The sequence below is a fragment of the Thamnophis elegans genome, chromosome 3, assembly GCF_009769535.1.
Source record: "Thamnophis elegans isolate rThaEle1 chromosome 3, rThaEle1.pri, whole genome shotgun sequence".
Classification (NCBI taxonomy): Eukaryota; Metazoa; Chordata; class Lepidosauria; order Squamata; family Colubridae; genus Thamnophis; species Thamnophis elegans.
Window position 1 is genome coordinate 53988626 of NC_045543.1, and position 19424 is coordinate 54008049.

At 35.4% G+C, this 19424-nt stretch overlaps 1 protein-coding gene across 9 annotated transcripts in view; it reads left to right on the plus strand.

Annotated features, from left to right (window-relative positions):
- ZNF462 (zinc finger protein 462) overlaps window positions 1-19424 on the plus strand; it is a 165833-nt gene continuing 146409 nt past the window's right edge. For all 9 annotated transcript variants that reach the window (XM_032214533.1, XM_032214537.1, XM_032214541.1 and 6 more), the window contains exon 1: window positions 1-350. The gene's annotated coding sequence lies outside the window, so the exon portion shown is untranslated. The remainder of the gene's footprint in view (window positions 351-19424) is intronic.

Sequence of the window (19424 nt, forward strand, 5' to 3'; positions counted from 1 at the left end):
GATTGTCTTCTCTCTCTCCTTCTCTCGCTCCCTCCGGTTGCTCATTATTCAGAGAGAGACACACAGAAGGTTGAGTGAGAGAGCGAGAGAGAGAGAGAGGGAGAGCGAGAGAGAGACGGATATCTCAGGTCATCTGCAGCTGCAGAAAACCAGTAAGGGAAAGAGAGAGAGAGAAGAGAGAGGGAGAGGGGGGAAAAAGCAGGGGAAAAGATGGCGATTCTCCATTGCTGAGACCTGGCAAGAAGCACATGAGTCTAGCAAAAACAACTTCCACAACAATTGCAAGCAGGAGAAGGAGAGAAAGGAGAGCCGCGGAAAGCGACCAACGCCAGCGCCAGGACCTTCCCACTGTAAGTTCTTGCATTTGAAGCCCATCGCGAGTCTAAGCTATGGGAACGGGGAAGAAAAAGCCTTCTTTTGGCTGTCCCACCACCTTGGAAAAGATAGGGAGATAGATCTCCTTTCAAAGCCCCTGATCCATTCATTCCGGCAAGCCAGAAGAAGCAGCAGCAGAAGAAAGGGTGTGTATGTGTGTGTGTGTGTGTGTGTGTATGTGTGTCGGGGGGGGAAGGGGGGCGCGACCCGAAGTAGTGGTGGGAAACGATGGTTTTGTTAGAAGAAGTCTCTTGTCTCTTAATGGGGGAGGAGGAGAGGAGGAGGAGGTGGTAGTGGAAGAGCCGGTGGTGGGAGGAGGAGGATGGCAGTTAATTAATTTTTTGTTGTTCTTGCATTAAGGTGGGGGGGGGGTGAGGGAGAGATAAGTGAGAGGAGCGGAGCTCAGAAGTGTGTGGGGGCAGTTGGGGGGTTGGATGTGGGGAAGTGATTGGATCACAGGCGGGAGAGGTGGGGAGAAAAAAAAACAGAGCTCCGAGCTTTGAGCTGACTCGACCTAGCTATGTGGTGACCTCTTTCTTTTTCTTTCTTTGCTTTCTCTTTCTCTCTCTGTGTTCCTCCACCTCTCCTTGCAAATCTGGTCCCTCTTTCCCAGACAGGTATACTGGGTCCCCCCCCCCTCCTACTACCGGTGTGGATAATAGTATATGTGTGTGTGTGTGTGTATACATACATACATATAGATAGATATAATATGCGTGTGTATGTGTGTACACACGAGAGCGCCCGCCTTTCCTGAAGTTGATATAGTGGGGGTCTTCCCTTTGGCTGCGGTTTCTGAAATGATTGGAGGAGAACAGCGGTTAAGCTGGAGAGAAGCCATTACACACGTCCTGCTCTTTCCTTTGAGAGACAGAAGGGGAGAGAAGAAAGAAGGGAAAAGGTGGGGGGGCAGGACAGAGACCTTCACTTTTTGTTCAGTTCCGTGGTGTCTATGGCTTTCTAGGGAAGGAGAAGCAGCTGAGCTCCCCCCCCCTCCCCATCTCCTTCATTCCCCCCCTTTCTTTCTTTATCTCCTTGTCCTCCATTTGCAAGCTGTCTGCATTGGTTCCAGTCCAGATTCCAAAATACAAAGCTACTTCTCTTCCCCCCCCCCCCGCGCGCGCACACAAACACATACACAGTCTTTCTCCTCTCTTCCCCCCCCTTTCTTGCAAAGACCTCCTTTCTTTCTTAAGCTTGGTAGTTTCTGGGGGAGGGGAGCTAAGGTGTGGGTGGGGTGGGGGTGGGGGTGGGAGGAATCTCATCTTGGAGATCCTTGAGATCTTTTTGTACCCTGGAGAAAGTTTTCTCTTCTTGGTTTTAGAAGGACCTTCTGGTAAAGGGGAGGGAGGAAGGTGGTGAGATATGGAGTTGCTTTCTGCTGTTGCTTTGTATGCATGGCTGTTTGTCTCATGAAGCTACTTGCATGCCTAAGAGGAAATGAATAGTTGGACAGAGGGCTGTGATCTGAGTCAGGTAAGCCATGTCATGTTCTCTAGCTCCACCAGAAAATGGAGGAGAGGGAGAGCAAGGACAGGCTTTTAACCACCAGACAAAGCTGAGATGGGAAGTGCTCATGCAATTATGGATGTTTCTCCATTTTTTTTCTCTGAAGGTTTGTTGGCAAAGCCTGGCTATGACAAGATTTTTCCTTCAGCGAGCAACGTTTTTTGATGTCTCTTCTCTTTCTGCCTCCAAGAAATGGATGATTTGAGGAAGTTTCATAGATTTTTTTTCATAGAATCTCCAGAGACAGTCAGAGAAAGAGATGGAGGGAGAAAGAAAGAAAGAAAGAAAGAAAGAAAGAAATCTTCTAAAAGGACATGTTTTCTACCCTGTCTCTTATAGTTTCATTTTGAATCTAAGGCTTTTTATTCTTCCTTCCTTCCTTTCTTTTTTGGCTGAACTTCATGGCATTAAAGTGAATGTGATTCAGGTGATCAAAGACATGTTTGGATTTTTTTTAAAGAAAAGGGATAGTTTAGTGTATCTGATGAGGCTGGCAGTATTCAGTATGACATGAGAATCAATGTCAGTCAAACCTCAAGGTAGTCTTGCAGTGATCATTCTGATTTGGGAACCATGATAGTAGGCTGTCTTCTGGAACCATTGTAATTTAGGCCTGTATATCTTATTACAGCTACTCTTGGCATTGTTGCTGTTTTTAAAAAAAATCTAAATAGGCTATTTGTTCTCCTGAAATTCCATGAGGCACCTTATGGGTTCATTTGTGATAAAGAGCAAACCCTCAGTTCTGACTCTTATAAATGGTGACATTTTATGTGAATTTCCATTATGAACCAATCATATCTGAATATATTTAAATATTTCTTTCAGTAAATCTGTATCCAGGATTAAATCCCACTGAGTTGTGTAGATCTCGGATTATTATTATTTTTGCATTCATATCTACATCATTTAAAATGTCTTTAATTTAGATTATGAACTCAGTTAATAAGTAATTATGGGTTGCCAAGTTTTTTTTTGTCCAGTATGGCAGTTCAGGCAAAGCATGAAGCAAAACACGAAGTTCTCACCCTCCATATATGTATCAAAGTTTATTTGCACTACTGTGTGTAAGAAAAATATGTAGCTGTATATTTAACATTACATTTTAAATCCTCTAGAACTAATGACCATGAGAATTTCCTTATGAAGTTAAATATCTTTCAAAAATCAATAAAATTTCAACAGTAAACTACTGAAAATAAGTTAGCCAAAATATTTGACATGTTTAAAGGAATGTGGGTTTCCATAATGAGCAGTAAAACTGGAAAACCAAAGCAAGTAATGCTGTCAGATAGATTTTTGTGGATGCCACTGATAGCTGGAAGTCATGAAAAAATAATGCCTCATTCACCTTGTCAGTATAATTGTAGCTAGTAAACTAACAAAACAATATTCTAAAAACTCTTGTACAACTCTTGATTATAAATACATAACTTTTGTTTCTGTTTTCTTCCCAAGCTTATGAGATTCATGTTCATAGAGCCATCCTTGAAACAAAGAACAGTGTTATCTGAACTTAATGCTTAAGCTTTAAGCTATGATATGATGTGTCTTTGGGAGGGCCCGTTCTGTGGATGTCCTTGAATTTACACCTAGGCTAGGGGGCACCATAGTTGATACCATCATTTATTTTAATCATAGTTTATTGAAACACTTATAGTATTTGGGTTCACATACTGTGTCAAGTCAAAACAGATACACGGGTGAATCTGTGCCAATTGATATAACTGTCCTTAATATATTTAAAAAGATTAAGTCCTGTTTTTTCTTTCTTTCTGTGATGGATTTTTTCATACTTAGCTTCTACTTAGAAGGAAATGTACCCTTTTAATATTACACAAAATTACATATACTTTTTATCTCACGTTAAGGTACAGATAGATCAGACATCACTTAAAGGGATCCTTTGTAGACATTTAAGAAAATTGCTATAAAAATGTAAAGGTCATTTGCACGATAGATTTTAAATGAAATACCATTTGTAGTCAATGATGGGTGTTCTTTAAAAAGAGGAAAGAGAGAGCCTCAAGTTTCTTCCCATTAAAACTACAAGACAACTTCTAACAGGAATTTAGCAGTTTTCTTTGCTTGCACAAGCGAATATTCCAATTGTATTTCTATTAGGAAACTGTGAAGTATTTAAGAGCTCTTCACTCTTGACTTAAACTGAGTGTGGGTTTCTTTCCTTTGATGCCATGTGATTGGGATGTTTTATCCATTTCCATGTTAAAGACAGTCACCTAGATGAAAATACAAGCACACATTCATATATTTTGGAATTTATCTCTTTCTTCTAATTTTGGCCTTAGGCTATTTGGTGATTGAGTCCTTTGATTTTTGGTTTTGTCCTCCAGGCAGTTGTATTCTTTTTCTTTATCATACATTATTTTCTTTCTGGTTTTTTTATTGTGGTGACTCAGAGTAGCTGTGGAGTTGGATGGCCTCAAAACTGAACTAACAAAAACAGATATGTCAACTTTTTGGTCCTCTGAAAAAGTGGAGATGTTATTCCTTAATAATATGCTATTATAGAATGTTTTATTATTATAGAGTGTTATTCTACAGCAAAAAACTCTATAATGAGGAATTTGATATATGAATAATGAGTAAATCTCAGCATAGATAAAATGTAGATTCTTGAAGTTCTTTTTTTTTAAGTACAATGAAGTACAGTAGGAGGAATGACAGCAAAAAGGGTCATTCAGAATATACGTGATTGCTATTCCCTTTCTTTTTGTTCTTGGATCAAATAATATAAAATATGGCAAATTCCCACTTAAGATGCAACCTCCTATACAATAGTATAGGAGGTTGCATCTATAGTATCTGTTTTTTTTATGATTCCTTTAAAATGGAGTCCAGATAATCTCCCATATAAGCAAGAAGCAGAAGGATTCTTGCATATTTTAGGCATTTGGGTCTAAATGATTGCAAAGATGGTGAAAATAAAGATTTGGGGTCAAGATAATTTCTCTTAATGTTGAGTTAAAGAGGTGTTAAACATTTGTTGTTTAATCAGACCTTTGCAAGTTTTTGAAATAAAAAAATAATGATCTGATGAATTCTTTAAAAATTAACAGAAATGCTCCCTAATTTCAATTCTTTACAATAGCCTCCCTGCATTATTAAAACAATTATAATAAAAATTTATAATTTTCTCCCCAATTGGAATTATTTTAATTACCTTACCTTAACTCTTACCTTAATTTATTAAAGTATGTTGCATTACCTTCACATTTGACATTGCAATATAGAAAAATAAGTTAATTTTGGTAGTTGAAGGGATGGAATCGTATGGTGACCGCTAATGGTAAAAATTCATTAGATTCACTTGAATATATATATTCAGTTATTCCTTTGTAGCACTTATTTGCAAACCATCAATATACATTTATCTACGAGAATGGCATAATTGAATAATAGTGATCCAAGTTTAAAATTTTAGCTAAGGCTGACAGGACACAAAAATATTTTGTGAAACATATTCTTAGTGGGAGAGTGGAATAGATATTCTTAATTGAGAAAAAAAGGATAGAGTTCTGCACACTTTGAAAATTGGTAGGAGAAAAAATACCATAACTTCTTGTGGGAACATTCATCTCCGCTGTTACTTAAAACAAAATCTGTCCTTTAACGTTGCAAATATATTTTCGGGATAGGAAGGAAGCTTACACGGAAAGCAATAAATAAATAGATAAATAATGTAGATTTGTGAGATCCAAAGCATTCACATTCTTTAAGAAGTGCAGTACTGATTGACATAAATTTCTACATTCTACAGTAGTATGTTTATGGATGCTTTTCAAAAAAGCATTAATTTCATTCTTAGCAACTTGGATAACAGTTTTCTTTTGGGATAATGTGAGTTAAATTTCTAAAGTGTAGGATGCAGATCTTAATTTTTTGCCTTTTTGACCAACCGGCACCATCAGTCAAACTTGACAGCACAGTATGATTTTTTTATATTGATTGATTGATTTGATCAAACTTGGAGGAAGTGAGTGGAAGGTCTGTTTATGTACATTTTAACTAAGAGTTGAAAATTCATACTGCAAAGTAAGAATATGTAGAACAGCCTTCCCTAGAAAATGTAAGTTTTGAATTCCAACACATCTGGATAACCCCTTGTATAAGCTATTAGGAAAGATCATTTTGCACTGATATGTTAGGAAAGTCCTCCTTTGTTATGTTAATTTTGAAGATTTTGAAAAATGTGTTAATTAGTTAGATTTTCAGTCTATTTCTGGGAAATATTTCAACAGTTGCAATAATCCCTTTTGATTTGAAGGCTACCTTTTTCCTGAATCAGACTGTGCTACTACTCAGATGTGATAGTGTTCATTTCTATCATAAAACTGAATTGCAGAAAAGTATTTTCCAACTTCTACTATCAGTGGCACCGCTGCTGATCTTTATATTAAAGATGAAAAAGTATTCCACTTTTGCATCTAACGAGACAGAAAAATCAATCAATTTCCATGGTATCCTTCTGTGGTGGTGCAGTGGTTATTTCTGTCAACTGCCAGAAATTCAATTCCACTGGCTCAAGGTTGACTCAGCCTTCTATCCATAACAACATCGACTTATATTTTCGTTAAAAAATTTGCATTTGCTGCTATTGAGCCATGATGGCGCAGTGGTTAGAATGCAATACTGCAGGCTACCACATTGTTCACTCCCGCAGTTCAATCCTGACAAGCTCAAGATTGACTCAGCCTTCCAACCTTCCATGGTCGGTAAAATGAGGACCGGGATTGTTGGGGGAAAGATGCTGACTCTGTAAACTGCTTAGAGAGGGCTATAAAGTACTGTGAAGTGGTATATATATATAAATGATATCGCTATTGCTATACTTGAATTTGGTGGGAGGTACTGCTGTTAGTAAATCCACTTTCAGAAGAGTTTCTCAATGACTAGTTCCACCATGGCCAATGCTACAATGCTGCAAAGTTGTATTCAGTACTATTTAGAAAGTTGCAGGTTCCCTAATTCAGGATTACAGTTTTGGGGATCTTGTATAACCTGTTAGATTAATAGAAGATACATTAAGGAATCCTGGTGCACTCTAGTAGCAGCCTTGGGATAATGTCACTGTGGACATACTAGCAGGATAAGGTTAGTGTGTACATATTAGATGGATAGGTCCTTGCTTCACCACTTAATGGACATACTAGTTATGATGGTTTACTTTTTCAAGATGTATTTCAGCCACTTGCGTGAAAAAGAATAGCAATTTCTCATCTGTTTGGGCCTTTGTCAAAGCTGTGGTAAATCCCGAAGCTCCTGAAATGAGAGAGCAATTAAGAAATTCTTAATTGCAAGGGATGGCAGCAATTGCACTTGGAAGATTTAGACTGTAATATAAATCTAGAAATATATTACAATGAATTGCTTGGAAAACATATGTATTTAAGAAGTAGAACATAGAACATGCACAAATACTATCTATAGCAAAAGATTGCAACAACTTTAGATGATCTGCTGCTATAAATAACTTGAGGTGGCTTTTCAAACCATATGTTTTGGATGTTTTTGGAAATGTGGCCTTGAAGCTGTGGTTTTTGTATATGAGAGTGCTAATGAATTTCTTGATGCTGTGATATGAGTTACGAAAGTGGCCCTTTCTCTAAAAATTAGCAAGTTTTATGAAATCATGTTCTACTTTGTTGTGATTGTTTATCCTGGTCTTATAGGTCTTTTGCTTTTTAGAAAGATTTAAAAATATCTTCTTATGTCCTAGAAGTGAACTTTTAGTCGTTGTGGAAAAGTTAGAATTAAAACCGTGCAGTTTGTTTAAAAAAAAAGCAAGCTGTTTGGGACACTGAAAAATGTAAAGGTGATATCTGCTGTTGGGAAAGTCACAGTTAACATTGCAATGGATGAACCTCACCATGGCAATATTCCAGATGAGTTTACTGTTGAAAATAAAATGTTCCAGAAGAACTGGGAGAACAGGAAAGAAGTTAAAATAGCATAGTTTGTATGCCAATTCTGAGAGGAGGAGGAGAAAGGGAGACAGAAAGTAATTATCACAACGTTGACAGTCGTGTTGCTTGAAAGAACACAATTTCAGAGGTGCATTTGAATGATTTCTTTCCTTCGTTTCTCAAAATGATCTCTGAATCATTTTTACGCTACCGTCTTCACTTCCAAACATAAGGAGTTAGAAAATAGGGGAGCTATGTTATAATTTAGATCATAGCAAGTATGCTTTTGAACAACAAAAACTCTTCAACATTCTTTATGATCTAAGTCGAGCATGAAAAGGTGTACCTGCACATATTTATTTTGGAGTGGAAATTATGCCCAGTACTTTTCTTATTATAATTGATATATGTTGTTCCCTGGCCAATAGAGACAAATGATTCCAGCATTAATTTACTGGAAAGCATAGATTTATTCTTGTTCACCAAAGGATTTTTCTTTCGAGGAAACATCAGAAAGTTTTCAAAGCACCATCTCCCTGAGGTTTCTCCTAGGAAATGGAGTATCTGACCTGTGGTCTCTTATTGTTTGGCCTATAAATGTTTACTAGCTAGCAAGCCCAGATGGACCACATCAGGAGTGGATTCTGGCAGGCACTACTGCCGGTTTGCTTGTGAGCGCACTGCGTGCATGCACGCATGCATAGTGTAATAAAAATTGTTCTGTGCAGAAGCAAAAAACAAGGTTGTGATGCCTATGGCGGCGCCTGAAGAACCAGTTCGGGAGTGTGGCAGGCCTGGGTCGCTGCTGGTTCCAGCAACCCAGGCTGCCAAACAACTATAGGTTTGGCTGAACTGGTAGGAACCACTACTGGACCACATGTGGCCCTTACAGCCCTAACTAACATGAGATGTTGTTGTTTCCTTAACTTACGAAAGGCTATTCTGTAAGCACTATGAAAAGGGACAGGTTGTCTTTAGAAGTTTGATTTAGAATAAGCTGGTTTGATTTATATGCTACTTTATAACAAGAGGATCTGTTATAATTTCATAACACTTAAAAGTTTCTTAAGCCAGGAAAGTTTAAAAACATTCTTTTCTATTCAAAAAGTAGCCAACTAACTGATTCTCCTTCATTGCTTAGTCTGTTGATTTAGCTACCCCAGAAATTTATTCTAGCTATATTGAAATTATACTCCTCCCTCCAGATGGGATTTTGATCCCTATTCCAAATCAACAAAAGTTGGGCTCATTCCATAAGCACAGCTAACAGGTAGTCCTTGACTTACAATTGGACTACAACTTTTGTTGCTAAGTGAGATGGTTGTTAATTCAGTCAGACCCAAGTTCAAGGCTTTTTTTGCCATGTTCATTAAACAAATCAGTTGTTAAATGAATCATGCAGTCATTAGATGAATTTGGCTTACCCCGTTCACTTTGTTTGTCGGAAGCCGGCTGGGGAAGTCTCAGATGGTGATCACATGACCCAAGATGCTACAACCATCATAAAGCCATATCAGTTTATCAAGGGCCTGAATTTTATTCATGTGACTGCATGAATGCTGAGATGTTGTAAGTGCAAGGACTGGTCGTAAGGCCACTTTTCAGTTCTATTTTAAAGTTTGGCCGCTAAAAAAATGGTTGTAAATTGAGGACTACCTGTATAAGAACAGTCCAATATTTTATTGGACTGGAACTATGACATATACCTGATAATACATACTTCTGAAACTTTAATTTTAATAGGACATAATCAGGATTGATTTGGACTATTATGTTGAGCTAAATATAATTGAAGATTGAAGAATATTGGGTTTTTTCATATCTTTATATGATCTTTAAGCTTTTAAAGATGAAAATAGGTTTGAAATAATATTCAAGAATATCTATAATTGGCATTATTTATATGGGATGATATCCTATAGCAATGATGATGTGAGTAACAGATCACTGTTCAATTAACTGTTATATTTTGTGCAAAGAAAAGGCTCCTAGCTGGATTTTTTAAAAAATTTATGGACCCTGTCATAATAAATTTTGAAATATTAACCCACTGGTGTCCACGTGTAGGTCTGGGTAGCCATGGTGTCAGCAGTTGAATCTCTCCATCTATAAAGCAAAAACTAGGTGCCACTTTATTTGTTCACTGTCGTCTGCTATGGCATTCAGTTCATGTTAAGTGTTTGGGGAAATGCTCCCGTTTGCTTGGCTGAATCTCATCAAGAGTTCTGTAGCAAAGAGCAAGTAATTGTTTCCACTGGTTTCTGTATGTTTTTGTGGCAAGTCAGATAAACATTGTTTTTTAATACACAGCTTGGAGCCTTGTGTGATAGAAGGGGGGTAAACCAAACATATACACTGAAGTGGAGGAGAAATTTTTATGAGGTGACCTGGTGGCTTTCGTGCTCCAAGAAGAGAAGAACCTTTGCCAGAAGTTGTAAATGTTCTAAGAAGTTCCATTGTTTTGTGAGGGAACGTGCAAGTGATTAGTAAAGGAACAAAACAATGTTTTTGATTAGGAGAATGAAATACTTTGCTACTGAAGAAGAATTCATCGGAGACAAAACTTGTGAATTAGTTAAAGTCAATTCTTTGAAACTTTGCTAGTAATGAGTATATGGGAAATTACTCCCGAAATCATAATCATAAGCTATAAAGGTTTTGTAAGTAGTGTAAAATCAATACCGTCATGTTCATGACTTAATATTTTCCTTTAACGCATTCAGAGTGATTTGCATACATTAAAAATTCTTACTGTGGGTTTGCCATGTAGTTCAGCATTAATATCCTTTTAAAAAATAAAATAAAATTGGTAGATAGGAAATTAAGGCAATCTGCTCCATAAGGCTTCAAGGATACAAATGTCTCATACTGTCATAAAAATGTGAAAGTGGACTGGATCAGCTTTATCCATAAAACTCTTTAGTTCCTCAATATTTCTCAGTACTACCCTGTTTTCCCCAAAATAAGACCTCCCTGGATAATAAGTCCAGTTGGACTTTTGAATGCATGTGCTAAAATAAGCCATCCCAGAAAATATTGCAACACAGCAGCCGCCATGAGGTGACCATGCTCACCGCCTCCTGCACCTCAAAAATAGTAAGACCTCCACAAAAATAAGGCCAAGCACTTATTTCAGAGGTCAAAAGAAAATAAGACCCTGTCTTATTTTCAGGGAAACACAGTAGGTTGCTCTGTAAAGTTTTTATTTAAATGCTCAATGGAAGGAAGAGCTTGCTGTGTATTTCCCATCTTGCTGCCTCCTTTTCTCTCTTTACCACTTTATATTACAGTTAATTACTTAGTAATTATCAAGGGAAAGGAATTACCTGTGACATAACAATCTTGTGAGACTGACATCCTGTAAAGCCATCTGATACCCGAAGCATCTAAACTGTCTTGAAAATGAAGATAGGTGATGTTTAAACCCACTGCATGACTATTATTAATGGAAAGTATTAGAAGGAACCTAAAAACTGGAATGTCAGCTTATAGGGTTGGCTTTCAAAGATGCAATGATCAGGAAACGGAAACAGGAGACACTGAAGCAGAAGGCAGGCAGAGCTGTTAAGCAAGCACAAAGTAGGTTAAAACATTCCATAAGCAATATGTAGTGGAAAATCTCTGGTAACAAAGCTATCTATGTTGGAGAAAGAGGGACTGGGTAATTAATCATGGACTATAAAAGAAGGTAGACTTTTATGAAAGATTCTGCAGAAGTAGAATCAGTAGACTTCAAATGAGAAGACCATTTGTTACTAAAATTGGAAATGTCATATGTGGACACTGTCTGGTTCCATGATATTTTTGACAGCTGTTGGCAGTTGAACAGAAAAATAAGCTGTCTTGTTGGTAAAGAGTTAGGAGATTTAAGCTGTGAACTAAGATCTAGAGTTTGTGATTGTGGAAGAAGCTGTAATGTGAGTGTATAACTTCTCCTGTGAAGTCATAATTATAGTTGTGGTATTAATAGGAAAAGAGTGCCTACAAAAATGTTGTTCTGTGTTGTATCTAGAGATTGTGGCCAAGATAGGTATGCCACTTGGGAACATCAAGATTTTGAGCTCTTACACAACTGGTAAGCAACTACTTTTTCCTAGAGGTCTTTTCAAACACTCTTTGTGTTCCGCTTTTCCAAAATGGCTTGTTGCCAGATCCACTTGGCTAGAGACACTGATGATCTTTTACCCATTTTATGTCCAAGATCAGCCAAATCATACTGTTCAGGGACGGATATTAGCCAATAGTTCCTAATAGTCATGAAAAGGCAGTCTAACCTCAAGTGCGAATTTGGAGGTTTAGATGCAGTAGTAGGCCAGAAAATAAAATATTTCACCGCTTGAAAATTAACGTGTTTTATTGAAAACATTGGTTCACTGTGTAATTGGAAAGTCCATTAATCATATACTGTAGGTGAAACTGCTCTACCCATACAACAGAAATGGAAGTAACAGACAAAAGCTTTAAAAAAAATTATTTATTTTGTTTATGCAAACTTCACATCTTTGCAACACATTACACTTCTTTTATATATCTGTTATGATTCTTTTATCAGTATATATAAGTCTTGTATAGCTATAACTTTATATATATGTGCATTTATATTTCATACATCTTTTTTTTCATTCTATATATAACATTCTATATATTCTATGTGTAACAACTTTTATTACATTTGAATCTTAAACATTTATTTTCTATTATTTATTTGCTACAGTCTATTTTGTATTTCTATCTTGTAATCATTTTCCGGTTTTGTAGTTGTTTTCTAATTTGTTAAAAAAAGTTTTTCACACATCTTGTCTTCCAGATTTCCCTCTGAAATCCTTTAAACCAAATTATCTATCGAATCGATCACATTGACCATATTTGGCAAGGCCTTTGTTTGTACATCTTAAAATATGAGCGAAAATGAGCAACCTCCCCTTTCTCTAAGGGGCATTGATGATGTCACTGACGAGCTGCCTCTAAAGGGATGATGTGATTACTTTTCAAGGAGCCTTTGCAATTTATGCAAAGATTTTTAAGTGAGCTGTAATTCTGAAAATACAGCACATGCTCTGAAATGGGAAGGAAAGTGCCCCGAGTCTTCCTGGAAGCAGTGTTGTCTTGTTTTAGAATGCAGGCATAAGAACATCATCAGATTTATTTAGAAACTCTTAATTTGATGTCTTTGAGTCAGTGCTGATTTCTGGTGATTGCCTGTAGTAGTCCTTGACGTTTTTTTGGCAACATTTTCAGAAATGGCTTGCCCTTGCTTTCTCAGTAACTAATAGTTCATGGCCTTCAGGCCACATCTATATTTTACATTTACTTTTGGTGAAACAACTGAAGTCCAGTTAACAACATCAGATAATGTAAGACTACATTTTATTGCCTTTTCATAGCTGACTTCCTCAAGTTGAGATGGCAATGTGGTTATGCTGGTTGAGTGATTATGGAGATGTACAAGATCAATATTATTTGAAAGGCAGTGGGGTAAGGAATTGATTGTATAGTATGTAGTTTCTCTTTTTCATGCTATATCCTCATTTATTACTAATTTGTATTTAGTTTTATTGGTGGGGGGTTGTATTGTATGTGTTTGGTTTTTTTCTTAAATATTTTATAAAATAGTTTTGACTAAAATTATTTCTGCATTTGATACAAAGGAATGAGATGGAGGAGATAATATGTTGTTCATGACTTGTAGATCATGACAGTGAATGGTCTAAAGTGAAAATCCATACCATAGAGAACACCAAATGCTATGAAATTTCTGGCAAAGATAAGTTTGAATATGAGGAAATTAAACTTAATTGTTTCTTAATTCTTTCATTTAATTTGTTACTAGTTTTATATTATATGTTATTGTGATTCTTAAAAAAATAAGAAAGTTTACATAGAAAAGAGATTACTTTTGGTCTACCATTTCAATTTGTGATCCCCAACTGTTAGGAGAAAGGGAATTTTTTAGAATAGAATAGAAAGCTTGGTTACTGGATATTTCAGTAGCACCAATATTTTCATCAAGTTGATGTTTGGTATATTTTCTTCTTATAAGCTGGCGGCTAAAATATTAAAATCATGATTACTCTACTGTTCTGTTAAACTGTAATGCATATTATGAAAGCAGATGATGTTGGCCAATGCATAACTTACATGCTGCTCTTAGTCTAAAATAGCCTCCTGTATGTTCCTTCAGGTGGTTCTCAAGTCATTTCATCTATGGTGATGTAGGGTGTGACAGACTCCTGGTCTTCACTGTAGAGTTGTTTATTTAAAGAGTTGATGTCTACTTGGTTTTGCTAATGCTATACTGCTATATCAAATGGTCTATTGAGACTTCAAGGGGTTGGTAAGCTATTTTTATCATGTCAGTTTGGTAGATGAAGTTTCAGATTATCTAATGGCACTTTGGAGGTTCTGTTACCATATACAGACGAACGTTGCCACTTTGTGTGTGTGTGTAAGTGCATCTGTGGAGTATTGCCATGTTTTGATATTAGATAATCTTCAGCTAGTTTTTTCAAAGCTAAATTCTAATTCTGGATGTTATAGACTTTATTTTGGTTTATCAGCCTTAGCATTTTGTTAAGAAGTGTAGAAAGGGCAATGCATTGATTCTGGTGAAATTATCAAGTTAATTCAGAGTTATTTTCATCATTATCATTTTTGAGAAATACATGAATGGGAGAAAGAGAGTTTACTATGTGTTTGTTGATTTAGAGACATGCATGATAAAATGAGTAGACTTGAAGTACAGGATGTGTTGCGTGATTATGGAGCTGAAAATTGATTTCTGAATATAATAAGAGAAGATAAAGGATCTATTAGAATAAACAAAATGCTTAGAAATAGTTCAACACTGAGAAGTTAGTAAGACCAGCATATATGATATCCTGGATTGTTTAGGTATTTATAGACAAATATATAAGAATTTCTTCAAAATATTTTGATTGTGGGTGTGTATCTAAGTATACTTAACATCATATGCAAGTAATGCCATGGTGGAAGCAAAGATTGTTTGCAAAGTTAAATAAGCATGATGAGATAAGGTATTCCATGAGAAACATGGGTAGTCTCTAAATATGATAAATAAAATGGTTTAGGTGTAAATTAAGTTTCATTATATATCCTTTGATCATGCCTTTCATATGGTGTTTTTTTTTAACCTTTTCTACACTTTACATAATATTGCTTATTCTGAAAGGGAATAGTATAATAGGTACTATTATTAGTACTACGGTTATTCTTACCATCATCCTAGCTAATCTCACCAATATACATTATTCTTTATAAAGTAATATTACTTTATAAAAGATGTCTGTATGTGTTTGTGTATAATAATTTTTAAATAAAAATAAGATTTTCAATTTTAAAAATATTTTTTATTTTAAATTTTAACAATAAGAACTAATATATATTAAAGTAGAACAAGAAAAGAGAGAAAGGAAGAAAAAAGAAAAAGCTGAAAGGGCAGAAAGAAAAAAGTAGAAGAAAAAAAGATAAAGTTATAAAGATGTGGCTCCTGATTTACCCAGCAGTTATAAATAAAATTACATTTTAAACTTTCTCTCTAAAGTTACATCATGCCTCTCTTCTTTCTATAATGTCTCTTGTATAATCATCAAAACTATAAACCATAATTTTTTACTTTTTAATGCAAAAAGTCCATAAGAGATTTTCAGTCATCCATAAATGTGCATACTGTCTCTTTTCTAACAAAACAAACCATTTTGACGAGTTTTGTCTTCTTCACCAAATATTTCTCCATTGTAGGTATTGCCAGTTCTTTCCAGTTGTGTGCATGCAATAATGTTGTTGCTGCAGTTTTCATATGTTAAAACAATATTCCATGGCTCTGGAAATCTGCTCTGAGAACTCTTGCTACCTTGCAAGAACCAAAAAAGAAGAAAACGATCTATACTAGTATTTCTAGCCCAGGGGTTCAAAAAGCACATTGCAGCATCCTAATTGCCATAGTTGTCCTGGTTGGGAATGATGTGTTACTATGGGGAAAACATATCTTTTCTGAATATAGTAAATGTAACATATGTAAGTTCTGACCTAACAGAGGCAATCTTTTTCTTTCACACCATTTATTTTGAGCAAATTAAATTTAAAATTAATTTGGGATCTGGCACATTTCCCTAGGGCAAATTCCATTGCTATTGAAATTCTTGAAATGTTTCTTGCTGGCTGAATTTCGATTTCTGATTTCCCATTATATTATGATTGGTCACACAGTCAGCTAGATGTTTAGACTTGATTTGGCATTTTTATCCACCTCTCAAAGCCTTCACGAGGATCTGGGATAAGCAGATGTTGTTATTATCTGTTCACTACAATGTGAAGTCACAGCTGCCAGTTCTTTAGCTGGTGTTGGCCTTCATACACATTGAATTATTTCGAAGAAGCTAAGATGTTTTTATATATTGGGGTAGTATAGTTGTGAATCCAAACGGTATGACCTTTTGTTATTGTTATTATTACGGGTTTCTGTGTGTTTCTTTTGATGAACTTGCTTCCTTTTTCCCTTAACAGAAAACTATGTTGTGCTTTTTAAAAGATTTCCCCCCCACACACACACTAAAAATTTAGTCCTAGAGTATAGCAGGATTTAGCATGGTTAGCAATAGGAGAGATTAAACTATATGATTTTCTCATGACTTGTTCCTTTCCATTTAGTCAGAATTTAAAACTAAAGTGCAAGAGTATGATTTTTAGTTATTTACATAAATTTTATTAGTTAAATTGTGATCACTTGAAGATTCACATTTGATAGTTTTCTTTCGATTAAGATAAATTACTTTTGATACTCAGCACAGAACAATTGAGCATTTGGTTAAATTTGAAACAGTTGATGAGAATTGGTACATATTGTAGCAGCCAAAGTTATGAGGGCAGAACCTTTTCCCTCATTCCATTCACACTCAACCATATTCTTTTCTTTCATCACCCTTGTTTAGATTGATCACTTGGGTAGCAAGGGAATATTACAAAGAGCTTTTGTAAACATGTACTTTTGGTTTTAAAGACTACTGACTGCAAAGGTAGTCTGGGTTTGCAATTAAAATACTGGATATTAGATGAAGGAGAAGTGTTTCCAAAGCCTTTTAAAAAGAGAAATATGCAGTTGTTCAAAATATATGTGGTTTACCTTGTCAGGGTGCTCAATCTGGCACTTCATTTGTGTCTCTCTGTGTGTGTTTTTCTTCCCTGCTAGTGTGAATTACAGCTTCTAGTTATTCTTTGAGGTCATGTTCTTCTCAGCAGTCCAGTTGGAGATAGACCAGGTGCACTGTCGCACGCAGATACTACTACGTTAAGACTATAGTTTTGATGTACTCTATGCTTGGTTTTTTTAAAAAAAAGAGATTGTTTTAATGACGTGAATTTTTAATAGGGTTTTGGGGGGGAAAAGACCATCTGGCTAACAGAAGGTTAGGGCAGGTAATGTCTTGCTGAGAGTGCCCCACAGATTAACTCAGTGTTTCTGAAAAATGTCCTCAGTGGCTGCTTATGTTAGAGTTTTGAAATAGTGCCTTTCGGATTTGCAGAGTCAGCAGATCTATTACCACTGCTGTGACACAGGAGATAATTCTGTTGGGCAAGCAGTAACATGGGGGTGGTTCTAAAGGCAGAGGATGTGTAATGTCAACATGAAGCCCTGGAGTTGGCACTAGGAAGAAAAGCAGCCATTTCATGCCAGTGCAGGAAGTCTAAACAGATTCTCCAGGCTCTGCATCTTTTTTTTTTTTGCTTTTTTTTTTTATTTTTAAACATAAAAAACAACATAAAAAATTCTCATCCATTACATACAGCATGTCGTTTGATTACAAGTGTTTTTGCATCCATATTCTCAATTACATATACAATCACAGATTTTCCGTCTAATATAACTAGATACCTCACTTTCATTGTACAACATATATTCAATTACGATTAATATTTCTTTCTTTTCAATAAACCTAATTCCCTTACATTCTTGATTGTCTGTTTAATAACAGTATACCTTTAATCATTTATCTCATTCTGAATATTTTTGCAGTATAAAAGAATTTACCAACTGTTTTATGTTTATATATGACTATTTTCAATTATGTATAATCCCACCAATCATCCATCGAGTATGCTTATGTTCATTATTGTCCTTGTACATCATACATTCAAATAAAAATGTTATTCCTTCATTTTTCAACAAGGTATTCTAAATACTCACTTCATATATATACCATTTTTTGATTACTTCCTTATTAAAATTATTTATCAACAATGGGATATCTTTATAATATACACTTAGGGTTATACATTATATCACTAATCCTCTCTCAAATGTACAGAGATTCATTATTATCCTTATCCTTCATTTTAAAACAAAAAAAAACCTAAATTATTCAATTCATATATATATATATTCATATATATATATATTATATTTATGCTGATAAATAAATAAAGGGAGACTAGTATAGATCTATTTCAAGCTATTTAGCTCTCATCAGCTAGCCATACCCAAGTTTGGGAATCGAACCTGTGCTCTATTGCCTCCCAGGCAGGGAGTTAACCATTTGAGCTACAGAGAACGACTCCTTTATCAGCCAGCCAGGGTGGGAGGTATATACTTAAAGTCACAACCCCTGGTATGCCCAAGCCTATATATATATATATCAGTCTTTCATTGTATCATTATTAATCTATTGAACAACATAATTGTATTATCACTTATCTCCTTCAATTAAAACATAAGTAAAACATTTTTCATTTCCAGATTTCTTTTCCAGCCACTGATAAAACAAATCCCATATCTTATAAAATTGCTCGTCGTCTTGTTCTGTAATTTCAAATGTCAATTTGTTCATTTCAGCACACTCCATTATTTTTTGAATAACTTCTTCCTGTTTTGGTGTTGTTTCATTTTTCCAGTTTTTTGCAAATACGATTCTAGCTGCTGTTAAAACGTTAACAATCAAATATTTTAAGTCTTTGTTATAGATTTCTGGTATGATTCCCAGTAAAAAAATCTCTGTTTTAAGATCTATGTGTTTGTGTATCATTTTCTCCAACTACATGTGAATTTTAGTCCAGTATCTTTTGGCTTTAATATAAGTCCACCACATATGGTAATATGAGCCTGGTGTCTGATGACATTTCCAGCACTTTTCTGATTTATTCTTGGACATTCTTGCAATTCTCGTTGGGGGTAGATGCCACCTGTAAAACTTCTTATACAAATTTTCTCTATATGCAGTTGACATTGTCATTTTATAATTTTGAGACCACAATTTCTGCCATTTCTCTAAATCAATCCCATGCCCAAAGTTTTTCCCCCAAGCTATCATGATTTCTTTAACTTGTTCCTCTTGCAATTTAACCTCTAATAAATATCCATATAGTTTTTTAATTGCTTTTTTCATCAGTACCTGTTAAAATTTTATCTAACTCAGTCATTTTGTTGTAAAGACCTTTTGATTTTCTATCTTCATTATATCTAGAGTGTATCTCTGTACATATGAATACCAATTCATTTCTATTCCTTGTTTCAACTCTAGAATAGATTTGAGTTCACCCTCTGCATTCAGTATTTCAACATATCTAACTGTTTGTTCCTTTTTATATATTATTGGGTATGAA